Source organism: Fukomys damarensis, unplaced genomic scaffold (genome assembly GCF_012274545.1).
Source record: "Fukomys damarensis isolate Sample0158 unplaced genomic scaffold, DMR_v1.0_HiC HiC_scaffold_36, whole genome shotgun sequence".
NCBI classification, from domain to species: domain Eukaryota; kingdom Metazoa; phylum Chordata; class Mammalia; order Rodentia; family Bathyergidae; genus Fukomys; species Fukomys damarensis.
In genome coordinates this window covers 42,130,041-42,144,321 of record NW_022900948.1, presented here as the reverse complement: position 1 = coordinate 42,144,321, position 14,281 = coordinate 42,130,041, and the positions used below count along the sequence as shown (strand labels likewise).

Below are 14,281 nucleotides of genomic sequence, written 5' to 3'. Positions count from 1 at the left end.
GGAAGAGGAGGAGGAGGAGGAGGAGGAGGAGGAGGAGGAAGAGGATGCCACCTCAGCATGCTCTCCTGCTGTGAGAGTAATCAGAACCAGCTGAACGTGTCAACTCCTGGCCAAAGACTGAGAGGCTCTTCCCCGGGCTGCCAGGAGGAAGCGGTCCAGCCACAGAAGCTGGGGGTGGTTCTGCACCCAGGGCACACCCCTGCCAGGCTGCTAGCTCTCCCCTGGGGGCACTGAGGTGGGAGTCAGGGAGAAGGGCAGCCTGCCCTCCTCCTGGGCCAGGCTGCTCTCTTGCTCACTGGCCCCGCAGCTTCGGGAGGGGAGAGTCTGGGCTGATGATGGGCCAGCCACACAGCGAGGCCCCTGATGCACATGTTCTCAGTGGTCACAAGAGCTCTGTGAGGCTTTCCAGGGGGCACAGTGGAGCACAGGGGAGGGACGTGCATAAGGAGGGAGCACGGGACTGAAACTCGGAAGTCTGGTGCTCGGGCCCGTGCTCCAACCAGCAGACTCCTGGCCGGCAGGATGATGATGACAGCCACGATTACGTCACTGAGTCGGCCAAAGGAAGAACTTCCCCTGGGTTTGGACGCCTGTCTTGCCAAACCTAAGATATACAGGAGTTGTTTTTATCTCTGATTTAGAAAGGGGGAGATGAAGGCACACACTGCACACTAGTTACTCAGGTGGAGTAACTTCACTGCCTTCACTGGCAAAGGCAGGGAGGGCCGGGGTTCTGGCCCTAGCTTCCCCCACTGTGTCACCAGGCCCCTTGCTCATTTGTCAGCAGTGATGCTGGCTGGCACCGCACTGGCATGGGTCAGGCCCTGGGCTGGACCCTGGAGCCTCAAGGTGATGAGGTGGCCCAACCACCCTTCCAGCCCGTGGGAGGGAAGAGTGCCAAGCACACCCTCACAGAAGCCTAGGATCCCCACCGTGAAGCCAAGAGCCAGTGCTTTGGAAGATGCTTTGTTGCTGTTGCTCTGCTGGTTAACTGACAGAAGTGATTTCTGTTTCACGGACCAGGAAAGCAAGTGGAAATCAGGACATGCTTCACAGTTCAGACATCACCATGTGGCTTAAACGCTGCCTTTTCCAGGTCAGTGACATACAAACGAGGGGAAAAAGCATACAGCCAGCTCCCAGGAAATAGGTAGGGAAAGCCAAAGGGTACCCCCACCCCAATACAGAGCCAGCCTTGGCACACACAAAGCAGTTATCAGATGCCCGTCCTGGTCCCTACACCTGTGCTCCACAAGTGAACTTGTTAGCACTAAATGCAAATTTCAGGCCACACCCCAGACCTCAGCCTCACAAAGTGAGCAGGGCAGCGCCCCTGCTGAGTGTTTCTATGAACTGTCAGTTAATTCTGAACTGTGGGCCAGGTGGGCCAAAGTGGCGGCACAAGAGATCCAACTATGACCGACAGCCGCTGTCAGGCATACACCTCAGCTGACCTTGGCAGTGGCCCTGGGCAGACAGCACGATCCTACAGACAGGGAAACAGGGTGAAGCTTCCCTGTGTCGTCCCACCTCACGTGGCTGGGAAGCCTAAGAACGTGGGCTTTGGGTCTCAAGGGGCCCAGATTCAAATCCAGGCTGTGTTCACTGCTTCCCTAACCTCAGTGAGCCGAGCCACCTTCCTCAGCTTCAGTGGATGACAAGGGCTGGAACTACTCCTGGAAGGTCCTGTTTTGAGGACTCGATGGGAGGATCCACGTGGAGGGCTTCCCTCAGGGTCAGGCCCACAGGAGTGTGTGACAAATGGCCAGCAGCGAGTGAGAGAGAGGTGTTGGTGCGCCCAGGACTGCGGCGATGGGGCTCAGTCACTGAGTGGCACGGGACAGACCTGCGATGGTTTGGTGCCATTTACAAATAACTCTATCAGGATTCTGGGAGCTTAGCTGGTGAGAAGCAACCGATAAGGGAGGTTTGAGGGGCTGGGAAGGGAAGGTGTTTGCCAGGGAGAGCTGGAAACGCAGCACAGACGACTGGGGTTTATGAGGCTCCTGTGAGAAGCATCCCCTCCAACAGCCCACAGTAAAGTCAGTGTATTCAACACGACTGAGTCGCCAGGACAGGCCAACAGCGTGAGCAGCCGGTGCACACGTGCATCCATCTGTGCAACAGGGCTAACAAGAGGGGTAAAAAGTTTAAGACACTGCACCTATAAAGAGACAGTCTTGTGGTTTTCCAGCCAACCAGTCAATTACCTAAAATGACTTGCTCCCTGGGGCCTGGGGAGCTGAGGTTTCTCTTATCACAGAGGCAAAAAAACCAGAGGTCGAGATGCAGATCCTGGGTGCTAGACCACCTCGCTTCTCCTGGGGCCCCCCGTGTGGCAGTTAACTCAGCTCCTGCATCTAGAAATTGGGAAATAACTCATGTCGCGGGCTGTTGTGAAGATCAGTAAGTGCTCGTAAATGCGGAGCGCATTCCGGGTGTGTGGTTGTGTCCGCGCACTGTCTTTCCACAGCTTGCTTTCCCCTGTCTTAAAAAGGCTTTTCTCCTCACTTAAGCACACTTCCTATACAGGCTGAGGGCAAAGGAAGGGGCAGATAAGCACCCCTGTTAGCATGGTTCACGGTGGTGCTGGTTTAGACAATGACAGACATGCAAACCAGAAAAGGAAAATTATCTGGAGAGACGCAAAATGAGTGGCGACCTTCGGAGGAGCCAAGATAATGGGAAGTCCAAATTACTAAAGGAAGAGAGCCCACACTTCCCGATCACCCACTGTGTCCCACATAGTGCTCTGGGGATCTGTGCTCATCCGCATTCTCAGAATCTGACTTCTCGCTTTGAACACGCATCCTGTCGTGCTGGTCACTTTCTGAAGCAGTTCTGGAAGTCCTCTTTCATGAGTGTCTTCACGAGGTGTGATGAAAAACGACAGTGAATGCTGCTGCTGAGTGCCGGGCAATAAAAAGGCAGGCTCGTAAAAACGGTAGCGAGCCCTCATCCGCCTTATTCCCCGGATCTGGCGCTGTGTAACTACTGGCTCTTCCCCAAAGTCAAAACGACCATAAAAGGTAAATGTTTACAATTGATTCGGGGCATCAAGGCAGCGGTAACAGCGCAACCAAAGACATGCTATGAAAGAGGACTTCTGAACTGCTTCAGAAAGAGGCAAGGACAACAGGTGCACTCAAAGCTAAGGGAAGGATTGAGGAGGGGATTAATGTCCAAGTCTTTTACCGTGACACGTTTTTAAAAATGTAACGTAGTCATCGTTTTTAATTACACCTCATAAATGAAGACACTGAGACTTAAGGAAAGACGAATTCACGTGGGTAACAAGTGGTTGATGTGGAATTCAAAGTCAGGCCTGGCCAATGCCCCATACTTCCAAGGCAGCCACGGTCCAGCAGGGAGGCAGCTAGCTATGGACATGCCTTCCCTCCCTCCCTTTCTACCCTCGCATCTTCTGCTGGTGCCTGCCCGTGGTCAGCCCCAACTCAAAGCCAGAAGGCAAGGGAGCTCACTGAGGCAGCCCATACAGGTCAGCCTCTGGGTTACAGGGCAGGGTGCCAAAGAGCAGATCTAGGGCAGCACACAGAGAACATTCAGCAGAGGGAAGGCCTCATCCCTGCTCTCCCGGGTTTCAGGCTCACAGTGTCGGAGCAGACCTCCTGCACCACTGCCCTTACTCCCTGAAGGCCACGTGTAGGGTCTCTGAAATTCCCCACTCCAGACCTGGGGTCAGAGAGCTCCCTGCTGCCACTCCCACTGGCCTATACCACTCCTCTGCCTGTGACCTACCCTATTATCTGCTCAGCTGCCTCCCTGGGACCCAGCGAAGGCAAACAAGGTCAGCCACAGCTTGGCTGCTCTTTGGGATGAGGATTTCAGCAGCTATCTGTAAAAGGTCGCAATCTTCCCCCACTGCCCATAACACTGCCCTCAGTCCCTCATCTCCTATTTAAGGAAAGGGTCCTGTCTGACCCAGACAAGTTTCCAAAGATGACAATATTTTTAAAACTTTATATTGGATGGGGATGATTTTAAACAGCTTTGGAAAATTTCTGTGAAGTCTTTGTTCTGAAGAAACAAAGAAAACCAGCAAACTACAATTGAGTCTCTATTCTTGCTGGTCCTCAGTCTCCCCTCTTGGGGCTGGGCCTCAGCTTAGCTGCAGGAGGAGAGAGGAGAGAGCCGGGACGAGGTTGAATGAGGATTGCTTAAAATACTGTGCAGAGACAAAATGAAAACCAGTCAACTAAAAGACTTAGCAAATGGGCTTCGGGAAAACTGACCTTGATCCCAAACTCTGGTGCTCAGATGGGGCTTGGTCAATATTTACTGACTGAATAACAAACATGTTGGACTGTCAGACAGTGTCCACAGCTGAGGAGAGGTGCTATCTGACTCTGTGCCCTGACAGGTGGGTCAAGAAATCAAGAGTGAAATGGATCACATGTGAGCCAACAGCAGGCTCTCAGGGCTGCTCTTAAATGCAGCCTGCACCCCGTTCTGACATTTGGATCCACCTGTCTGCCAAGTGTTTAACAGACACAGTGCCCTCAGAGAATTTTCCATGGTGCCTGCAGACCCTTTGACACTGGACAGTAGCATTGCCTTGGAATGTTCCTGCAGACACAAGTCTCCTAGCTTCTCCTCACCGGAGCCAGAGAACACACACCCCCTCCCCCAGCACAGGGCAGCAAGTCACAGCACCTGATGCTCGCCTCCAAGAGAGAAGGGACCAGCTGGCTCGCTCTTGGCCTAGAGATGTTGTATTACATCTAGGTGGAAGGAGGCTCTTGGGAGTTCCACAGGCTTCCTGATGCTCTGACACTCCCCACAGGCCTTTCCAAGACCAGCTGACCAAGAGGTGGGGGCTTTGCCTTTTTGCCTTCAATTATAGGCCAACCTCACTGGAGTCTTGATGACGAAAAACTGCAACACTTTCTTGAATATGACAAGAAGCCCTCCACTATAAAATGTGTTATGTTCCACTAAGAAAGAAAAAGCACGCTAATTTGACTACAGTATGATATTGACTGCAGGATGTATCCTGATTCCAGAGATCTTGAAACAAGACAGAGTGCGTTAGAACTGAAACGCAGTTTGTTTTCAGGACAACTGTGTTCCTCCAGCTTGACACAGGTTTCAATCCTAGTCCTTTTACTTCCTCACTGTCTGGCCTGGCGTTAGGAACTTCAGTTTCCAGAGTCTTGTTAGAGAATGGAATCATAATATTTCCCTCATAGAGTTCTGAGAGGTATATCAGTTAGATTTCATTCACTGTAAAAAAAAAATCCGAGATAATTAATTTATAAGGATAAAAGGCTTATTTTGGCTCATGTTTCAGAAGTTTCAGTCCATTTGGTCACTTGGCCTTCTTGCTGTGGGTCTATGGCAGCACAGTCTATCACAGCAGGAGCATGTGGAAGAGGAAGCCTGTTTATCTCATGGCCACCAGGGAACAAAGAGATAAAAAGTGGAAGGGCTAGAGCCCCAATGCTCCCTTCAAGGCACTCTACCAGTGATGTAACTTCCTCCCACTAGGCCCCACCTCCTACAGGTTCCAACACCTCCCAGTAGCACAGGCTGGGGGCCAAGCCTTTAGTATATGGGCCTTTGGGAGATATTCAAGGTCCAAAGCACAACTAGAGGATAAAATGAATTTATACCTATAAAATGTTGAGCTTGATGCACTAACTAGGCATATGAGAATAACGTATCTCTTTTATCTTCTAGTACTCAGGTGGTACACTGAGATGAACCCATCTACGACTTTGTAGGACTGATATTTCTAAACAGACTATGACCAAGAGCAGGAGGGGCAAACCCTAGACTAAGAACCACCGACCATCCCGTAGGATCACGGGGGGCACCAACAGCAGTGGGAGGGAAGAAAGGTGGGTGAGAAGATAGATTCTAGTGGGATGTGGGAAGTTCCAGTTCCTTAAAGGAGCAGATCATGTTGAATCAACTCCTCTGGTCAACAATTACATATTCTGGACAATATATTGAAAACAAGTACTTCAAAGCACTAGACAAGAACCAAAAGCAGAGATGGGGAAAGGAGACATGGGCACTTCCTGCTGCATGGAGCTGCACAGAAGACTAGAACTGGAACAGGAAGCAGCACTCTTACTGTCTAGGAAGATGAGATATGTTCTGAATTTTCAGGCTGGAAATTGGGGAGAAAGGGGTATCAGAAAAGAGAAAGCTACAGAAGGGGAAGCTCTAATATTAATGCACAAATTCCCCTCAATCCTTAGCTAACTCCAAACTGTACAAATGTGGAGAGGGACTCCGAGGATCACAACAGAAAGCAGTAGTAGTAGGAATTTCCTGGAAAACAGTTTGGCGTTTGAGTCCTGACAAGTTAGAGGAGCTTAGCAGACACTTAAACTTCTGACTTAGTGCCACAAAAGTCATGTCCTACAGTAAGACCAGGACTATGAGAAAAGCCAAAAATAAACCTATCTCAGCAAAGCCTAAAGAGCAAACTCCACAAAATCAAGTAACTTAATTGCCTGTTAGAACAACATTCTTTAGAAGATGTTAAGTCTCTTCAGTATACTACCCGCAATACCCAGTATGCAACAGAACTATAGGCATGTGAAGAAACAGGAAAATGTGATCCACGGTCAAGAGAGAAAAAGTCAACAAAGTCAGAGCTACTCCTGACCCAGATGTTAAAATTAGTACACAAAATACTTTAAAATGCCTATTATAAATACGCACAGGATTTTCAGGAAATGAAGCGCAGAATGAATGACTGGATAGGAACTCCAGAAGAGAAATGGGACCTATAAAAATGATCTAAGTGGAAATTCTAGAGCCCAAAATACAGATGAAATAGGTGGCCCATTATGTACTGAGGCAAAAAGAATTAGTAAAGTTGAAGGCAGGTAATATAAATGATCCAAATTGAAGCATAAGAGAAGAAAAGGTACGAATAAATGAGTGAAAAGTGGAACTTCTACCTAGAATGTACCATTAAACTCAATACAAAGTAAAAAAAAAATTTTTTTAAAAAGGTGGAACTTCAATGACCTATGTGACGACACATGTAGACAGAGTTCAAGACGAGGAAAGGGAGAATTGAGTGTAAAAAATATTTGAATGATTAAAATAATAGCCCCCAATTTCCTCTATAGCAGCGGTGGTAAACCTGTGGCATGCCTGCTACTTGTTTTTTGTTTAAGACAAAAAATGCTAAAGTATGAGTCATTTTTTTTCTAAACTAAAAACCTCAGGATTCAGGGTTTTTGCAGTGTTGGCACTTGGTGATAAGTAAGTGAGTTGTACATTGCAGTCTGGGCACTTGTCTCTAAAAGGTTTGCCATCACTACCCTACAGCCTCAAATCAGTGGAAAAAAACCTCAAACGTACTGGTCCAAGTGACTCAGAATATCATACTTAATCACATCGTAAGGAAGCTGCCAAAGATCAAAGATAATAAAACCTTGAGAAAAAAAAAAAAAGCCAGAGGAGAGACTCATTATAGACAAAAGAAACAACAACAAGGAAGGCAGCTGACTTCTCATCTGAAGCAATGTTGGGCAGAAGACAATGGAAAGACATTTTAAAAGTTTTAGAAACAGGAGATGTCAATTTGGAATATGTAAACCTTTAAATGTCAGTAGGACTCTGAGGTTGCAAGACTAGGCAAAGTGGTCCCTCCCAAGCACATCTTGCAAATCATAGTACGCACATATCCCCCACCCCCAACATATACTCCTGCCACGTACCTAGTATCTCAGCAGAATGTCCCAACATTTTCAAAAGAAAAAGTTCACTGTCAGGTGATAAAACATGAAAATCTTCTACACAAATTGTAGTTCATCCATTAAGATTCTCTGTATTTTGTTAACTATGTAAACAGTACACATTTTTCATCCTGAGAAAAACTGAAGATGAAAAAACTTTCTTTTTCTTCTAATGCTTTAGTCACACAGTGCTTCTGTCCCACAGCACGTGGAAATGTGAGATGGAGCTCCTGGAAGAGGTGTGTGTAGGGGTTCTGAGCTCCGGGAGCCATCACCTTAGAAGTTGGAGGGAGACGCTCTGGGTGAGCAGGGTACAGGAGCAGTAGCATACCTTCCCCGAGTAATGGTGGACACCCAAGGCCAGGCTTGGGGCACATTATCTTATTCAATCCTCACACCTGCCCTTAGCAACAAAGAATCATCATTTCTTTTACAAATGTGGCACAAAGCTTCAAAGAGAAAGTTGTGTAAGATTAGTGACAGGGCTGGGATCTGCACCAAGATCTGCTGGATACTGAGCACGGCTCTTCATCCTCCCCAGCCAGTCAGCCGTTAGTTCTCTTCTCTGCACTGGGCCACACAACAGGATCATCCCATGTGGCCTACACAGGCCCCTGCTCTCAGGGTCCTCGGAGCTCAAAGAAGGAAGGAATAAAACTTATTTCACCTAACAGAAGTTGGATTACACACTAACCAGTGTGTTACACTAATGTGTCATATCTCATTCAACTTTCACAACAGCCCTGTGAGGTAGACATTTGTATCACCCCCATCTTACAGTTGAGGAAGGTGAGGCTTGGAGGTAAATGAATGGCAGAACTAGAGTTTGATTCCAGAGCTGACTACCGCTCCTCAGCAGGGCATGTCACTGCTGTGAGCCACCAGAGGGACAGTGAGCTGTGGGAATATGGGTGAGTCCCTAGTGTTCCTTCCCTATTTGCTGGGACCTAGGAAATTAGAAACCAAGGGGCTCGAGCTGTACCTGGTCCCAGGACTTACTCTAGACCCAGGGCTGCTGCAGAATCCAGTCACCTCTTTTGGCAGGATTGCTGTGACTGTGACCGGCTCCAAATGCCTCGTCTGTGACTCCCGCCAGGCCAGTCTCCATTCAACAACCAAAATAAGAGCAGGTCTCCATACTATGTTGCTCAAAACCTTTCAGTGGCTCTTTGGGTTTAAGTCCCACTTTTCCAACAGGGCTTCATCATCTCTCCTTGGCTCAAATGGCTCCTCTTTCCTATTTTTCCTAAAATGCTCCTTACACGTGCACTGGCCTCAGGGTCTGCTTCAGTTACTGCTGCTGTGTAACAAGTCACCACTCAAACACAACAGCCTAGAGCAAACATTTCGTTAAGCTCTTGGCTTCTGGGAGTGAGGAGTTTGGACAAGAAAGAGCGGAATGGCTTATCGCTGCTCCCTGACCCCTGGGGCCCCATCAGGGGGGCTACTGCTGAGAGCAAAGCAGCAGTCTTCAACCAGTATTTCCTACTTAGTAGTTCAAGCAGAGGGAGGAATCTATGCCCTGGGGGTACCTCTGGGGCTTGCTCCCCCCTGATCTACCCCTAACCTGGTCGGATAGGCGATGAGTCTGGAGGATGCTTTTTTTGGTGGTATCTGACACCATCTTCTCCTTTCCTGCCCTGATCCTATGAAATGCTGGGCTCCTTCTAACAAGGCAGACTCTGTGCTGAGAACTCCAAAGGGTCTTCTAGGGCACCTAGAAGAGAACCCTAATCCCTGCTGATGAGACCTCAAAGGCTGAGCAGGGTCACACAGCAAAGGATTGGACCATGAGATCCCAGCCTGCGCAACCAGCAGCATCTTTGATTCTATGTAAACCTTCCCTGGGTGATCTCAGGGACACCCTCAGGGCACCCTGTGAGGTAGCTCTCTGGAGGTAAAGGGCTCACTGCTGCAAGAGCCTGATAGGTGACTTGGGGAGAAAGTAACAGCTGTTCTCCGGGGCAACACCCCGTTCCCCCAGCCGCTGGTCCTGAGCCACCGGCTTGTGCCAGTGCCCTGGCTTCCATGCGCTCAGCCGTGGGCGCCCTTCCCGAGGTTTGGAGAGGAAAGTGAGGGAGCTGACAAGACAGAGGCTATGGCGCAGAGCTGTGGCTGAAGTAGACGGCTCAGCGGGGCAGGGCACAGCAGGAAGCAGTCCAGAGCCCCGCTGTGCTGCAAGCACAGCTGCAGCGGATCTAAACCCATTATCCGAGGCAAAAGGATGCACTCTGCCTCCGCAGGGCGCCCTGGAGCTGCCCAGGCTTTGGGGAGCAGGCGAGCCAGGGAGTGGAGCTGGCCAGGCTGCCTGTGCCAAGGAAGGAGTAAAAAAAAGCACTATAATATATGTAAATATTTCCTCCATTTCCAGGCAAAGTGAAGAAACAAACATATACAAGATTATTCTTCCATAGTTATCCTAGCATTGGATAAGACTATGCTATGTGCTTTAAGATCATTTTAGTAAACAAGAATTATATGAGAGGTTTATGTGAGGGGGGCTAGATGAGGGGTTCTGTGACATCTACTGGCTACAAGATGCTGCATGGCGAAGGCTTGAGGGATGCTCAAGCCACATAATGGTGATATAACAGGAGAGCTGGTTCATCTAGGTCTGTCACTGTTAGAAATGGAAAAATGAGCATCATCTTCCTTGCTGTCCTAGAAGTAGATTTGAGATGCTGGGCCGGGCCAGCTGGGGCCGGAGTTAGTGTGACATCACTGGGCGGGCCCGCCCGCCCCTGTCTGGGGCTGAGGGGAGGCCCGGAGCCTTTCTGGGGCCTGGGGGATCCTCTTGCACTGGTGGGTGGAGAAAAGTGCCTGCAGCCAACCAGGGTCAGGCTGTGCTCACAGTTTCCTCTGGCGGCATGTAAAGGCTCCACAAAGGAGTTGGGAGTTCAAATGAGGCTGCTGCAGTCGGCCTGAGGATGGATCCCGAGCCCTGAGTGGTGCTGCCTGAGCCCCCGACCTGCAGAGCCTGGCACTGAGGCGGCTGCCCGCCCTGCTGTGAGCAAAAGCAGGTTGCGATCAGCCCAGCAGCACCCAGGCAGGCCAGCCGCCACCTCGTCCCGCACAGCAGGCTACAGTCAGCCGGCAGAGACCCGTGAGGCAGTGCTGTTGGGCAGCCAGGACGGCCTGTGACTCGGGTCTCCTCCTGGAGCCCATGGACAGGCTGCCCTGCTGACGGCCACCGTGCAGCATGTGAGGATCCGCCCTGGGAGCCAAGCAGGAGGAGGAGGTAAGGAGCCAGCTCGCAGCTCTGTGGCAAAAGTGGCAGGGACAGGCACTGCAGCCGGCCAGGGGCTGGGGGTTCAGCCACCTCGACCCCTCCAGCTGTTGGGGGTGTGTGCAGCTGACCCACAGGAGTCACTCCTGCTTCCATCTGGAGCCAAACAAGGATGTGCCGGCAGCACTGTGGAAACCTGGGCAGGGGCAGGATGAGTGCAGAATCGTGGGTTAGGAAGTTGAGGACTTCATCAGTGAGGCCCAGACAAAGCCTTTGGGGTGAAGGCAGCTGCTCCTGGGTGCGAGGAACAGCAGCAGCCAGGGTATGCGAGCGTGGAGGTGTGTGCTTTGAGGGGTGGCGGGCTGAATGTTGGGGACGCAGTGACAGGGCAGCCGAGAGCTTGGGAAGTATATTTAGGCTTTGGGCTCCTGGGCACCCAGCCTGCAGAACACACCAAGGCAGAAGCAAAAGCACATGCAGTCCTGAGGCAGCCGGGGCCCTGGAGCTCCCCGGGTCCCGGAAGCCTTTGCTCATATCCCTCCAGCTGGTGAGAGAGGAGCCGAGGCTTTTGCCTGCAGTACCTGGGATGTGTCAGCTCCAAGTTTCTGCCACTGTGCCTGGGGGAAAGTGCTGTCCTGGCTCTCCTTTCAGACCCACGGTGCCTGACCCCTCCTAGCACTGGATGGCCCCTGGCTTCCTTGGCAGCCCAGCAAGGGGATGGTGCAGGCACCACATACCGAGTCCCTTGAAAGTGCTCATGGTTAGATAACATTTCCAAACAGAAATTCCTCCCTGATCCTTCCCTCTGCTTCTGTGATATGTGTGTCACGGGTCAGCTATTGCCTCTGTGTGGGATTATGAGAGCTCCCAGAGGCCAGATCGGTTACTCAGAAAAGGATCTCTTTTCACCAGGGCTCTGAGGAAAGTTGAGAATGCCACTTCCCAAGCCGGGCAACCGCTCCTCACATGGATTTTTCTAAGTGTAGGCAGAATAGGGTAGAACCCGTGAGCAAGCTTCAGGTCTGGGCTCTTCTACGAACTAGCCAAACGGCTCGGCAGAACAGTTAGCCTTGCTAAAGCCCAGTTTCCTGATACAAGAAATGGGACAGGGATAGTGACATGTCAGTGACAGCTGATCCAGGTGCTTTACCAACTCAGACTGCTCACAACCATCCTATACTACGGATGCTGTTATCACCCCCATCTCACAGGTGAGGAAGCTGAGGTAGCAGCGAAATGCCATGCCCAAGGCTGTGTGGCTCGTCCGTGCTCAGCCAGGGCTTGAGCTCAATGGTGTGGAGCTGGGTCTGCCCTGAGCCTTACACTACTGCTCTCTAGGAGGAAGACATGTGACCTGAGTCAGCACAGTGTCCGGTGTGCTGCAAACCCTTCGAAAACATTAGTCACCCGATTTGGGGAGCCATAACAATCAGAATCACACAGAGGGGGGCACAGGGATCCAAATTCTTTCCCCTGTTCTACACACACAGAATGCTGCTACAGTTTTCAGAAAAATTCCAGAAGGCAGGGCCAATGCGGCTACCCCCACTACCCACCGAGGAACCTTCCAGGAGCCCGAAGGGGCTTTATGTCCAGAGCAGGAGTGTGGGGCTGTATGGTGTGTCTGAGACCCTGGGGTCCACATTGAGGAAAAGTATAGACACATGGACCAAAGTTCCCACACCAACCTCACAGGCAGAGCACCCGACCATCCTACCACCCAGCAGGCACTGCTGTCTACCTGTTGGCATCCTCCAGAGTTACACAGGATGAGAACATGGAACTTCTCTGGCCTACGGCAGGACCAACGGCCAGGCCTGTCCTGAAGTTGCAGAGGGGGTGGTAAGAAGGTGCCACCGCCAGGCCTGGCCACGGTGGCGGATATTGCTGTGCACGGCACTGGTGGACCTGAACCCAGGACAGGGTCTTCTGGCCAGTGGCTGCAGGGTCCCAGGGGCTCTCTGAACTTACAGGCATTTTGCAAGCTGCTGTGAAATATGTGCTTTTCTGGCCCAGGCCTCTGGGGCTGTTGGAGCCATGGGTTTCCCTGTCGTGGCCTGGAGTATGATGGCTCGCCCCGTCTTCTCTGGCCCAGAGGCTCTGACAGACTTCGCGGGCCTCTCTAACAAAAGACTGCTGCTCAGTAAAGGCAGTCGGGGTGGAAGAGACTCAGAAGCGTAATACATATATCCAAGAGGGCACCGCCAGGACTGTTGCAAGTTTGTAGGCAGAGCAAGGATCCCACAGTGACTTATAAAGTACCCACGAGGCTGAAACCTGCACTTGATCTCATTTCACCCTTACCACGACCCCATTTTACACACGAGAAAACAAAGGCACAGAGAAGTTAACTCGCTCAAAGTTTAAGTGACTATACAGGACTAGAACCCAGGACTCAGCCTGTCTGGCTCCAAACCCGGCCTCTGCCAGCTCACTCCACGGCCTTGTTCGTGGTGCCTCAACTTCTCTGAGCCTGCTGCCATCACTGGGTCCTTGCCCTACGTCCCAGCAGTGCTGCACTGCCCCCTGCAAGAGAGCCATGTGCTCACGGGTTTTGGGGCAGAGCTTGCTGTCCATGGACTCCCACTTCTGAGACAGAAGAGGCCCAACTGTTTATCTCTTACAAATGAGCCCTGGAAGCCATATAGCCTGGACACAAAGCGACACTCGCCCTGACATCAGAGATCTGGCAGTAGCACGCAGGGGCAGGGCCTCAGGGAAACGTTTGTCTATGTCACCGAGGCACGACTTGCGCCTTTTCAACATTCCTGCTCGGAGACTCCTGTAGGGCTGTAGGAGTGGAGCTCACTGGGCCACCCTGGAGCAGCTCCTGAGACCGCACTGGTAGCTACAACAGAACAGACAGCAGCCCTGCCCAGAGCAGGTACCTTCGACCTCTGGCCACTCTGAATCACGGCCCACTTAATCTGGAATGTTCTCAACTGACAACCCACAGAGAGGGGTGGAGCTCCGCTGTGTAGAGACCGCAGCCTAAGCAGGATGAGGCAGGCAGATGTTAACACAAACACACCACAGTATGAGGCCTGTGGAGCTGAGAGGGTCCTCAAGACAGTTAGTGGAAACTGAGGCCTGGGGTACAGTACTTCTCCCACAGTCCCCCAGTGGCCAAGAGGCAAGGATTCAAATCCAGACCCATGCTTGCTCACTCCACCCACTCCAGCCTGCATAACTGTGAGACAGAAGACTCAAGAAAAAGGCAATACACTGGATAGCAGATCCTTTGTGTGACTTTTATAAAACACCCCAAATAGAAGGGTTATTCAGCCACAGACAGCCTGGAGTTTGTGGTCATATGCAGGTTGCATCAGAA

The 14,281-nt window shown here is 51.2% G+C and overlaps 2 protein-coding genes across 15 annotated transcripts in view; one reads left to right on the top strand and one right to left on the bottom strand.

Annotated features, from left to right (window-relative positions):
• Positions 1-14,281, bottom strand: part of Ralgps1 (Ral GEF with PH domain and SH3 binding motif 1) — a 250,289-nt gene that overhangs the window by 70,362 nt on the left and 165,646 nt on the right. The gene's annotated exons all lie outside the window — the stretch shown is intronic.
• The window catches only part of Angptl2 (angiopoietin like 2), a 31,533-nt gene continuing 27,722 nt past the window's right edge, over positions 10,471-14,281 (top strand). The window contains exon 1 of the mRNA XM_010613568.2: positions 10,471-10,962. The gene's annotated coding sequence lies outside the window, so the exon portion shown is untranslated. The remainder of the gene's footprint in view (positions 10,963-14,281) is intronic.